Raw genomic sequence first — 13816 nt, forward strand, 5'->3', positions numbered from 1 at the left:
TATTTTCTACCCTGTGGCACTTACCCGGCAGTAAATGGCAGCGGACACGCTCCGTAAGCCTACTGCCTGGGTAGTGTGTGAGACCTTACCGCAAGTCAATGTGTGGCGGTAAGGTCTCAGGCCGAAAATGGGCGCGTGCTTGTTTTTATTTTGCGCACATCCATTTTCTGGCCCCTTTGGCCATTTTCTAGGACCCGGCAAAAATTGGCACAGTGTGTGCCCAAAAGACGTGCTTGCACTGCAGCAGGCCACTTTTTTTACCGTGGCTTAGAAAAAGGACCCCTTAGAGTACTATTTACAATTCTGCAGATCTCACCTTTAAAAAGCTATAAGCAGGATGGAGCTGGAGTTGGTCCAGAGGACAGCTACTAAAATGGTCAGAGGGCTTCATGATAAAGCATATGGAGATAGGCTTAAAGATCTCAATATGTAGAAGAAAGGTGGAGAGCGATGATATGACAGAGACTTTTAAATACCTCCATGGCATAAACGCACAGGAGGCGAGGAAGTTCTGGAATGAAGGAGCATAGGATGAAAGTGAAAAGGGATAGACTCAGAAGTAACCTAAGGAAAATGCATCTTCATGAAAAGGGAGGTGAATGCATGGAACTGCCTCCCATTGGAGGTGGTGCTGGTAAAGACTACCTAAATTTAAGAGAGCTTGGGACAAGTACATAGGATCTTTAAGGGAGAGTAAGGGATAGTAGATGGCATGGGTGGGCAGACTGGAAAGGCCATATGGTCTTTATCTGCCTTAATTTTTCTCTGTTTCTCTTTTCTATATGCATAAATTTATATCTTATTTGGAGCGGGTATATTTGTGCACAACTGGGGCTGGACTCCTCATATAGGCACCCTGTTACAAAATTACTCCCCAGTAAGTGCAACTTCCAAAAGAAATTTCTATGGGTAAATGGGCCATTTGATAACTGCCCACCTCCCTGAGGGTAGAAGTATGTGCCTCTGGTTTTTCAAGTTTTTTTTTAAAGTGATTTTTAGTCCTCCTGGATTAGAAGTCTATGGATGAAGATGGGGTAAAACTAGGACTAGCTCAGCGTGTCCCTTGTGACCTGGAACTATTTTGCAGGGCTGCCTTTAACCACTGTGCTAAGTAGATGGTTGCCTAGGGCAACAGTTTCTGGGAGGTAGCAAAGAGCAGCTGGAGTCAAAGCAAAACAGAAGATCTGGACAACCACATAAAATTATAAAAGCCCTTTCTGTGAGATAAGTGGTGGAGATCTTTTTTTTTTTTTTTGGAAAGCCCTCCCAGCAAGCCCGAGAAATCACAGCTATTCAAACAGACTTTTCCCAAGGGGTTGTCATATTAGTAAGTTATGCAGGAGCCATAGGAACCAACTTTTCAAAATGACTGGGGGTGCTCAACACGGTAAAATTACCAAGTTCATATAAAGGAAATTAAAGCATGGTGAGTTGTCAACACAACTGGTGTCTTTAAATGAAGAGCACAGCAGGTGGTGCACACAGGGAGGACTTGTGGGTAAAAGCAGTGGCGTAGCTAGGTGAGGCGTCAGGGGAGTGACGTAGTAACATAGTAGATGACGGCAGAAAAAGACCTGCACGGTCCATCTAGTCTGCCGCTCCCCCAAACGGCATTCTGCCGACACCTATTTTTTTCTCATCATGTTGCACTGAAAATGTGCACCGGCGGAAGTCCACTCTTGCGCCACTTTCGCTCCCCCCGCGCCGTCAACCTGGCTCTGCTTCTGGGTAAAATAAATACTATGGCTTAGTAAACAGGGCTCTCAGAGTTTCTACTGATTTATTTACATCACACATTAAACATGAATTAAGTTGAAACCTGGAAACATTTACATTTTTTTTTCCTCTGCCTACATCAAAAGAAAAAGATGGCATGTGGGAACTTGCTCCTTTTGTTTTTATGGATTTCAATGGCATACTATAAAAATGCACTTGCCTTTTATAATTACTATTACTTCACAGAGAGGTATTAAATAACGAGGGAAGGACTTCCTTCATGCAGAAGTTCTGTCCTGTGTCAGTCTAAACGTGCAAACATTGTCCAGTTCAGCACACTATTAGCCGCCAAGTTCATACAAAGTTAGTTATGTTCAGTGAAAATAAATCTGTTGGCTCAGGCTTCTTGCTATGTGAACATTCCATCACTGTTTCATTATTGCTACCACCTACTACATATTATGGGCATTTGCATTAAACGTTGATTTAATTTGTTTATCCAGACCTTATATGCACATGGTTTTGCTTTTAAAACCCAAAGGTTAATCCTATGGGTGGCTGAACAATTAGGTATAAACTGTGTTTCTAACTTTACTTGTTTTGGAGTACTTTGGGTTCTGCTGATCTGCACATCTGCTATCTGGAATTCTGGAAGATGGAAATGAGAAAATAAAAACAGATTTTGGATGTACTCTGTAGAAGTTGTTGTTTACTTTTGCAATGTGATGGGTGTCTATTCTGGTGTGTGCATGTGCATGTAAAGGACTAAAATACAAGCAGATGCACGCCACCACCTTCTCTTACATAAGCACGCAATTGTGGAATGCATTGCCTATAGACCTGAGGACAATTGACGAAACAACTGTTTTCCGCAAATCTCTGAAGACTTATCTCTTCAACAAGGCCTACAATGAGAACCGATAGCCACACTAGTCCACCTCACCAACCCACTCAGTTAAGATAACCCACCTCCTATAATTACCCTACTCACCCCCCTTCCTTCTTCTCTCTTCCCTCACTTAAGTTCTACACAACACTAAATGTATCTGCTATCCTGTAATGACAATGTTTACAAAACGATGTAAGCCACATTGAACCTGCAAATAGGTGGGATAATGTGGGATACAAATGCAATAAAATAAAATAAAAATAAATAAATAATCTTTGAATAACTGCCTACACTAATTGTTATGATTTCTGAACATGCAGCATCATTAAAAGAACAGACTTTTAAATGCCCAGTTGGGTATATATGCTAATCTCAAATTTGTTAAATGTTTCAGACATATCCATCTACTTGCTCCCATGAACTGAATTCTATTATTCTGTCTCACTGTATTTTCAAATGTAAGAAACCTGAGTTTGCTTAGGATAAGAATATAAATGTAAAAAAAAAAAAAAAATCTTTTATCCTCCATCTTTTAAGACACTGCCTATCCAGCTGGATGGTGATGGCGTAAGGAAAGCAAGTTTGGTCCAGTGAAGGCTAAATCAAAATAGCCTGTTCCTTAGCTGGGCTCTAGTATTACCATAGTGAAAATGTGACCATGCTATGCCTCTGTGGTTATGTTCCACTAATAAGTTAAACAATTAACTTGCTTTCTTGAAAGGATTATACAACCTTTGGATGTATGACTAGGAACAAAAACATATACTTATTTATTCAATATCACAATTCCTCATGCACAGCCACAAAACAACCTTTTAGAGTGTTCACAATAAGCTCCTTTAATTATCAACCAGATAGAAGAGATAAAGAGCTTTCAGTTTTGGCACAGTATATAAGTCATCACAAGAACAAAATATAAGAAAACCAATGGACTGCATTAGGAGATTATAATCCATTTAGTTAGGTTTAAACAAGAGAGATCTGCATGAAACAATATTTATTTTTATTTTGACTTATGAAACCATTTGCCCCTGAAACATGTTCAAAAACAGAAAGACTTAAACAATGCAGAATCGACATAAACAATGAAAAAATAAAACACGACGACTAAACAAACTATCAGTCAACACTCTATCCCTTTCTAAATTAGCCACCCTTGCAAAACGTATGGGACATTCCACAACAAATTCCACAACAAATCTAACCGAACTACTACTCTGTATTTTACTACCACTCTGTACTACCATTATTCTACTATTATGTATTGTCCACACCTCACCGTAACTTTGTAAGCCACATTGAACCTACAATATGCGGGAAAATGTGGGATACAAATATAACAAATAAGTAACAGGCTAGATAGGCTCACCCCGACTCCCGTTTTATCTAACCTCCTTGTCTGCAGCATGGAGTTTGCTGCCCCAGATCTACAGACTTACAGGGGAAAATACATAAGTACATAAGTATTGCCATACTGGGACACTCTAAAGGTCCATCAAGCCCAGCATCCTGTTTCTAACAGTGGCCAATCCAGGTCACAAACACCTGGCAAGATCCCCAAAAAAGTACAAAACATTTTATGCTGCTTATCCGAGAAACAGTGGATTTTCCCCAAGTCCAATTTAATAATGGTCTGTGGACTTTTCCCTTAGGAAGCCAGCCAAACCTTTTTAAAACTTTGTTATGCTAACCACCTTTACCACATTCTCTGGAAACAAATTCCAGAGTTTAATTACACGTTGAGTGAAGAAACATTTTCTCAGATTCATTTAGGCAGCCACAGAGCTAGCGCCTATGGCAGGAGGTTCTACGTAGGTAAAGTTCTTCAGTGAGATTTTAAATGATTTTAAAAGAATGCCAGCTGTATAATCTAGTTCCTCATTCAGCCACTCTACTTTGGCATCATGATCATTCAGTTTTATACAGACCTGTTTTACAACAGACCTGGCAATTTGAGTCCTTAGATGACCCCACCTTTATCATAACAACTTAAAGCAAACAGTAATAACCAAAGAACCAACAGTTAATGTTTGCTGCTGTGCTTTCCCCCATTCCCACCCTGTATGGGGAATCCCCTTTGTCCACTACTATCACCACCCTTTCCTAACTAATTTCTATAACACTTCTAGAACTACACAGCGCTATACACTAAACACGTATGAGACAGTCCCTGATCACATGAGCCCTCCAAGGACAGGGAAATACCTACCGTATCTCATCCTGAACTACAATGGAAAAAAAGGTGACAGCTAAATCCAAATAAATAAATGTTCCATATTCCCCAAGAACAGGCACGTGTACAGGCAAAAATAAGTTTGGTTCATCTGTAAATTTTGTAAATGCATGCCTTATATCCATCCAAAAATCTTTTGCATGTACATATCAATTATACATGCATATACAAGCAGTTTGCACACACATTGTTTAAAGCACCCATATGAACCAAATTTGAGTTAATGACGGTACCCAACAATGGAGCTATCCTCTTTGTAACTCCCCATATAAAAATATATATTCAAACTGTGATGCCACCTCAGGAACAGAACACACTCTTTCCATTGCTAGACACTTTGCAATAATATAAGACCCTGCAAAAAGACACTCTTACTTCATCATAATAGTCCTATCAGAAATCAAACTGCAGCAATGCTACCTATGAAAAGACAGCACTGTAAATATTACATTAGGCCTTAGAACACCAATACACCCAACTACAGGTAAATTAGAACAAGCTGGGCTGTTACAGATTCCTACACAGATACTACACACTAGCAGAATGCTTCACCTCTATCACACATCCAGAACATGGAGAGGCCCTCACCTAATATAGAATAGGGGGACCACAAATTAGAAGCAGGAACACGTATACAAAAACTGAAATGGAAATCCCCAAGAAAAATGCAGCAAAACAGCGAAGATGACCCCAAAATGAGTGGACAACGTTCCAATCAGTAAAACAGTTTATTACAGATTGATCAGGACTTGACACAGCTGGTCATCCACTTGCTAAATCGGTCGACTAATGCTTAGTGGGCATTCCCAAGCCCTGCCAGAAACCCAGAGCTCACCCGTATCACCGAAAGCGTGGCTGTCAACCATTCAAAGTGCCACTGCTGATGCCAGCACTATGCATATGCTCAGTTCTTGTGCAAAAAGTGTGAAAACTGAGCATGCTTATGGTACTGGCAGCAACACTTTGAGCTGCTGACAGCCACGCTTTAAGTGATACGTAGGAGCTCCGGATTTCTGGCAGGGCTTGGGAATGCCCACTAGCAAAAGTTATTTTAATTTGGGGAGGGGGTGCGAGAGGGAAGAGTAAATGGGAGACAGAGGAGCGCCTACTATCTACCCATTGTCACTGTAGGACTCCCCAAAATATTGTGCTGGCTAGGCTACTGACAACAACATGGGTAGTTTTACATTTTCAAAACTACGTGCATTAACGAAAAAATATCTATACAAAAAGCAGGTGCAAATCTCCATGGATACTTTTTCCCTAGTCAAATCTAAAAGGGACAGTACACACATACTTTCTCTTTGAAAAGTGATGCAAAGCATGCAGGTTAAGTACCTGTGAACCCACAATTTTTTTTTAAACTACCTCTCCTCTCACACACATTTTTTCCTTTCACTGTGAGAAAGGAGTGGCGAGATATGCAGCAGATAGGTCAAGCTGTCTTGTTGGACAACTTGTTTTGAAAACAGTGATGTACAGCCAAGAAGCAATAAGCTTAAAATACTTTCCTTTGCAGGCAAACATTATCAAATAGATGGATTCTGACATTGCAAAATTACTCCAAGACCAAACTTGGAATACAATCTAGAGTTTTGGCCTCCTTAACTGGAGACGGAGCACTCTAGTCCCCTTAAACTCACTAAATAAAAGCAGATGTGTGTTGTTGGGGGGGGGGGGGGGGGAAGCTGAGACCACGTGCAAATCTAAAGCAGATTAAGCTGATCACCTTTTGCAGTGTGTGGCCACGCAGTGGGAATACCAGAGTAAAGACTTCAACATATTTACTCATTCTCCTTAAAACATTTTTAAATTCATATTTGCAGAAAGCCCCCTATATTCACTTGCAGACTGTTTGGGATGGCTGCCTGGTTACTTGGACATGCCTATTTGAAGCTTCACCAGAGTGGCCTGGGCACCATGACAACATGTGGGAGGCAAAAGCACTAAAGATTACTGAATCAAAGACGAGGGCCAGTGCTGGAATGGACTGAAATTGATGAACAAGCTCTTTGCCAGACTGGTACATCATAAACTATGTAATTACCTAGAGTTTGGGGGGGGGGGGGGGGGAAGAATGGGTCAGACAGCTTGAACATAATGACAGTACAACAAGTACTTCTGGGGGAATTCTGTGTGACTGAAAGAGATTGCAGAAAGAGGAAGCTAGGCAAAAATATATTGAAAATCTGTGAGAAATTGGTAGAGTAGTCAGGAAAGCAAAGATACAAATGGGAGATACTGTAAAATGGGGGGGGGGGGGGGTGGGGAGAGACATGTTTATATATGTTAGTGCTAGGAGGAAGTGCAAAAGTGGCATTGTGAGACTCAAAGGTAAAGGGAAGGAATATGTAGAAGCTGATATAAAAATAAGGTGGAATTGCTTAGCAAATATTTCTGTTCTGTGCTCACAGCGGAAGGGCCAGGAGCAGGACCACAGAAGACAAACACATATAGGAATGGAGGTGTGGTAGACCCTGAACAATTTTCAGAGGATTGTGTTCAACAGGAGGTAGTTCAATTAAAGGTGGACAAAGCAATGAGCCGGATGGCACACATCTGAGGGTACTGAAGGAACTTAGGGAAGTTTTGGCGGCTCTGCTGGCTGACCTTTTCAATGCTTTTCTGGAGTCGGTAGTGGTTCCAAAGGACTGGAAAAGGGCAGATGTAGACCCCCTCCACAAAAGCATAAGTAAGGAAGTGGATGGGAACTACAGGCCGGTAAGTCTGATTTCTGTGGTAAGTGAATTAATAGAAACACTTTTAGAACAGAAGGAAAATTTATGTATAACCTGATAATTCTCTCTCCTTTAATCATACCAGACCAGTCCAGACCAATGTGTTATGTCCATCTACCAGCAGAATGGAACAGAGAAAAAAGTTCCAAGTAATTCACCCCTTAAGGGTATCATGCATCCTGGAATATTCTCCAGTACTTTGGAACATGAGGACAGTGCAGGGCAGACATTTATGGTCTTTGTCCTGCAAATGACAAGATGGATTTGGATAGGCTGAAGTGGGCTTTGATGGCAACTCCAGTAGCTGGAATATAAGGACAGAGCCGGACATATTTCTATGGTCTATGTCCCAGAAATCCCAAATAAAGACCATAATCAAATATATAAATAATGTTCATTGTTGATTTAAATCTGTTGGGCAGACTGGATGGACCACTCAGCTCTTTACCTGGTGTCACTTACTATGTTACTATGTCAAATAGCCAAGCAATGGTGCTCCAAACATCTACATGAAAGACCATTAAAATTTGCACAGACAAAGGAGCCACTCATTTATAGGTGCAACTGAGCTATAGACAGACCACCAAGCCAGGAGACGTGGTGTGAGACATAACCAGCAGTATGGTCCATACTCGACTGACATCCAGATATTCCACAGAGTCAGGAGAAGCAGCTCGAGAGGCAACATGGAACTTGAATTATACGCAACTAAGGGAGCAATATAGCATCGAGGCAGAAGATGAAATATGATTTGAAGCAAAGGTCATAGCTTAACCACTACTGACAGGCAGATAGTGCCTTATTAGAAGAGATGAGACCTAAAGGGAAAGGAAAATCAAAGAAACCAGAAAGGGAGGGTATTGGGACTCATCTGGTAGGATGACAAGTTAACACATTATTTTTCCTTCCTTGTCATCCATACCAGACCAGTGGGACATCCCATGAAGGGTGGGTGTGACCAAAGTAGGAAATGAAAAGTATCTAGAAGACCTCATAAGGCAAGCAGCAATACTCATAAGCCAAAGAAGAATATGAAAAAGATGACTCAACAGAGTCTAATCATGATGCCCAGTGTGTCAAGAAGCAAACAGGGATTCAAAACTGGAAGACACATGTGGGCTAGAACAAGGAAAGGTATACCGCTGTCAACAAGTCCTCAGTCGGCCTGACCGTGAACACAGAGAGCTGCGTATCCTGCAACCCAAGGGTCAAGGTGGTGATGAGTAGGAGAGATCTGAACAAGCCTGGGAAGAGAAGGAGGTGTACACTCCACTGATAGAGACGGGCCATGCGCCAAAACCATAGAAGGTAATGTGTGCATCAAAAACAGATGGAGCTGCACTCCCCATCCAGAGATGGGTCAGGTCTGCACAATCTAGCAGAGTGAGGACCCCAGAGAGAATGTGCTGCAGAGGGAGAGGTGCACTTGTAGACATCAACCAGGAAGGGAACTATGGTCTGCAACCAGGGATTAAAAACAAGCTCAACCTCGAAAGAGGAACTGCACTCTACCTGCAGAATTGGAAGCAAAATGCACATCTAGAGATGCCCTGTGCACTAATTCCATAGAAGTAGTCGTAGTACATCCAAGGAGGGCCCCATGCTGGAGAAGCCGAGTGGAAACTACTTTCATTATCCAGAGAAGGAGCTATCATGAACACACACAGATGGAGTAGTGACTCACATTCTGGTCACTTCAGAGCCGGAGCAATGCTCAATACTCAGAGATAGAGCTAGGATGATCATGTAGAGATGGAGGTGCGATGAATCATCAGATATATAGCAGTATTCACTGGATAGATGAGGTTGGGCCGAACATCTACAGAGGGAGCCACGCTCAGCATTTGAAATGGAGCAGTGCTTAGAAGCCAGAGATGAAACAATGTTCAACACTCAGAGATGAATTTGCACTCATGAGGCCTAAATGAAACTGGGCTACACATGCAGCAATGGAGGAGCGCTCAACAGGCAGCAATGGAGGTGCGCTCAGTTATCAAAATTGAAACTGTCTCATAAAAGAGCAGCGGCCACTAGACACAGATGGTCGTGTTCACCACACAGAAAAGAGGAGGGGTTTGCTCCTCGTTCAAATATGGAGTCATTCCAATCAACAGAAAGGAAACTGGAACACTATCCTAAGACGGAACCGAACTGAGACTGGGATCAGCAAACAATGAGTGGACCACGCTAGATGTGGTGATGTGACCACCGGGTGTAGCCAGAACTATGCTCAACAGCCAGGTTTGCTCCCCATTCAAATATGGAGCTGTTCCAATCTACAGAGAGAAAACTGGGAACACCATCCTGAGACGGAACCGAACTGAGACTGGGAACAGAGAAGCACGAGTGGACCATGCTAGATGTGGTGATATGGCCACTGGGTGTATCCAGAACCATACTCAAAGCCAAATACTAAGCAGCGCAGCATGTGGAAAGGGGAATCTATGCTGTAAAGACAGTGATGGAGTTGTGCTCTCTATGTTCTAATGGAAGAAGCTCAATAGCCATGAAAGAGCTGAATTTTGCCGTTACCATAGAGCCGCAAGCTAGCCAAGCAGCTATAGCCATGTGCTGAGCTGAAGCTGTAGTTGTCACTGTGAGGAAAAGGTTGACAACAGCCACAGGAAGTGCCGGAGGCTGACACAGCTGGAGCACCTGTAGAAGCAAAAAGACACAACCACACCACCTTCTCAGCAGAGAGGGGGCACTCGAGGTAGCAAGAACCTGATAGTATGCAGTGGGCAGCAGGGCCAGGCACCCTGCATAGGCCCTAATAGGAGGGTTCCAAAACAGCAGCCATGAAGATGCCAGTGAAGGCCCCACAAACTGTCTTCCACCAATCAGCAGCAAAAAACAGAAGGCTGCAACCTGCCAGGTGCCCAGGGGGCATCTCAACCAGTACTTAGTCCAAGCCGCTAGGCTACAGTGGTCTGAAGGCCAATAGTGCAAGCACTAAATAATCTGAAGGGCAATCGCCCATGTTGGAATGGCCCCAAGGTGGCTAAAGGCGAGCTGTGAGGTGAAAATGCCGCCATATGCTGAAGTTGAAGTCCGCGAATGCAGTTGGACGCTGAAGGCCGACAATGCCACAAGGGACTGAAAAACAGGTCAGACAACTAAGGCTCCTGAAGCCGTATGGGATCACCATCATGCCGGGACGGCCAACGTGCCCCAAGGCGGTCACTGTAGCAGCGCACCACTAGATGCTCATGTGAACACTGGCCACCTGCTGCCCCCGCTTCAGAGAAGAAAAAAACCCCAGTCCGCATAGAGCCGTACCTACCAAAACAAGGAACCTGCAATCCAGTACCTGGAGTAAACGCAGCAGAGGGCAATCAACCCCGCAAGCATGGACAAAAGCCAAAGACTGCCTATGCAGCCAGGAAAGAGCTGGCCAGGCAACCATGAGATGCTGCCCCTTAGCTCGAGGCGAGAAGGAAATACACTCCCCTCCAGGAAAAGAGGATAGCCCATGCCAGCATAGCTAAGGCCTCAAAAAGGGAAATGAGCTGTAGACTGAAAATGAGCCGGGAGGAGTAGCCTGCACAAGGTCGCCGAAGAGAACGCTGAAAGGGCAGCTGAGAGTGACCTGGGAGCAGCAAGATCCATGCTTCTTTTATGCAGGAATTCACCAAGATCTGAAACTCAAGACCACAAAGGCAATCAAGGGAACCGGTGCCGTCTGCACCACAATGGCCTGAAAGTTGCAAAGACAGAAAAGGAGAAAGAGCAATCTATTATTGCAGCCTATGACCAAAATGGCTGCCGCTGACTGAAGAGAGGTACTGTTAAAAAAAAAAAAACACGCCAAAATCATTCCCATGCTGGCCCAACAGTACTGTTCTGAAAACACTGGCAACCCCCCCTCCCCCACAGGCTAATCAAAAAGAAATAGTGTACCGCTGCAACTACACTAACCTGAACAGCACAAACCCGACTGAGGGGAAGAATTAAAGTTCATACTCACAATTTTGCCAGCCTTAACAGTACCCATAGGCCAATCAGATGACTGAATACAGACAGCTGCAAAAGCGCAGCTTCTCCGCCAGAATGCCACATAAGCAGAAACCTGTGGTGCTTTAGTTTCAAGGCCAATCATCTGGACACTAAAAGCTTGTCCTATATGGCATCAGCTCACTAGTTTAAAACAGGAGCTTAGTAAACTAAAGGAGGAATTAGATGCACTTAAAGCAGCTTCAAAGACTCAAACCAAATTCACACCACTGCCTCAAAGGATAAAACCACCTAAAAATAGACGGTTCACAGTAGGCTCAGGCAGAGTTCGTTATGTGACACACAAGCATCTGCCCTCACAAGTGTTGCCCCTACAGAATTCTTTTGCACCATTACAGCACTGTGATATTCCTGAAAATAGAACGGATGCAGAAGAAAAAGGAATGAAGGTGGAACAAAAAGATAGGAAGGTACCCAAAAGGTTAAGACACCCCCCAAATCACTAATGTTAAAACACATACCAGGCAATGTAGATGGAATGCAATGACCACAAATGCTCGCAGTCTAAGCAATAAAGTTCATGACCTTCAAGCCCTGATGGTGGAGGCAGACTTAGACATTGTTGCAATCACAGAGACGTGGCTAAATGGTTCCCATGAATGGGATGCAAACATACCAGGCTATAATCTATTTAGGAAGGATAGAGAGGGTCGTAAAGGTGGAGGAGTAGCTCTGTATGTGAGAAATGATATCACGGCGACTGAAATGACAGGGACCTGGGGAAAAGAAGAAGCGATATGGATCACCTTAAAAAGAGATGATAGAACCTCAGTCCACGTGGGTGTTGTCTACAGACCCCCGGACACAACTGGAAGAACTAGATAGGGATCTGATCGCGGATATTCAAAAGTTAGGAAAGAAGAGGGAGGTGCTGTTGCTGGGAGATTTCAATCTGCCGGATGTAGATTGGAAGGTTCCGTCGGCGGAATCGGAGAGAAGTAGACAGATCGTGGATGCTTTCCAAAGTGTTTTGCTCAGACAAATTGTGACGGAACTCACGAGGGAGGGAGCGACGCTGGACCTGGTGCTCACAAATGGGGATAGCGTGTCAAATGTCCAAGTGGGTGCCCACCTGGGCGGCAGTGACCATCAAACGGTTTGGTTTGATATGACTGCTGTAGTGGAGGGCAGCAACTCAAAACTCAGTCCTGGATTTCAAGCATGCTGACTTTACTAAAATGGGGGAATACCCATGGCTGGAACTTAATGAAAATGATTTAAACATAAAGCCACTACTGAGACAGCTCTAAGGCATTGTGGGATATCACTGACCATGTCAGATCTGAGGCACACAATGCTCAAAGTAAACTAAAGGCAAAAGAAATATTAGTGAGGCCTTAAAAATTGCCTAAATAGGCCTGTGATTCAGGAGGGGAATCTCTTGTAGAGTTTTCCTTTCATAAAAGGAAAATATTGTTCTTATTTATTTAAAATTTGTTTATTCCACTCTATCACCAATGTTCTAGGTGAATTACACCATCAAAAAAAAAAATATATATATATACACATACACACATCCAGACAAAATACTACATATATAACACACTTACATTGTAACATTACTACAGCTCCATCCTCCGTGAAAGATCTTCATCTTCTAATATTACACTCCTTCATAGGCCTGTCTAAACCGATACGTTTTAAAAGCCTTTTTAAAATCACCCATCTCATGAATCTCTCTTAATTCTAACAGCAACTTGTTCTAAAGTTGTGAACCAGCAACATAAAAGATGGAATTTCAAAACTCTTCCAACTTTACAATTTGGTATGTTGGTACTTTCAATAAGACTTTATCCAAAGATCTGAACAATCTTTTTAGCTGATAAAAACGAAGCTTAGTAGCTAATATGGCTGATGTATGATTAATCAATACCTTAAAAATCAGATCCAAAATTTAAAATTTTATTCTATAATCAATTGGTAGCCAGTGCAATTCCAGGTGTAATATGCTCATATCGCCTGCATCCTCCAAACTCTCGTCACCACGTTTTGGACCACTTGTAATGTTCTGAGTTGGTTTCTTCTAATACCTAACAACAACCCATTGCAGTAATTGAAGCAAGGTGTGATCACACACTGTACCACCAAACGAATGGTGTATTATTGTAGACAGTGCAACTTTTTTTTAAAAACAGTCACATGTGCATGGCAGAGCCAGAACACTCCCCAAATCCCCTCTTCCCCCCCCCCCCCCCCCCCCCCCCCCCCACTCACCTGCACAATACA

The 13816-nt window shown here is 43.0% G+C and overlaps 1 protein-coding gene across 5 annotated transcripts in view; it reads right to left on the reverse strand.

Moving 5' to 3' along the window:
- Window positions 1–13816, reverse strand: part of LOC115481497 (signal transducer and activator of transcription 5B) — a 380894-nt gene that overhangs the window by 135750 nt on the left and 231328 nt on the right. The window contains exon 1 of one of the 5 annotated variants that reach the window (XM_030220677.1): window positions 7449–7459. The exons of the other annotated variants lie outside the window; for them this stretch is intronic. The gene's annotated coding sequence lies outside the window, so the exon portion shown is untranslated. Of the gene's footprint in view, window positions 1–7448; window positions 7460–13816 lie in introns of those variants that run through there. 5 annotated transcript variants of the gene reach the window in all.

The sequence above is a fragment of the Microcaecilia unicolor genome, chromosome 12 (genome assembly GCF_901765095.1).
Source record: "Microcaecilia unicolor chromosome 12, aMicUni1.1, whole genome shotgun sequence".
Taxonomy (NCBI): Eukaryota; Metazoa; Chordata; class Amphibia; order Gymnophiona; family Siphonopidae; genus Microcaecilia; species Microcaecilia unicolor.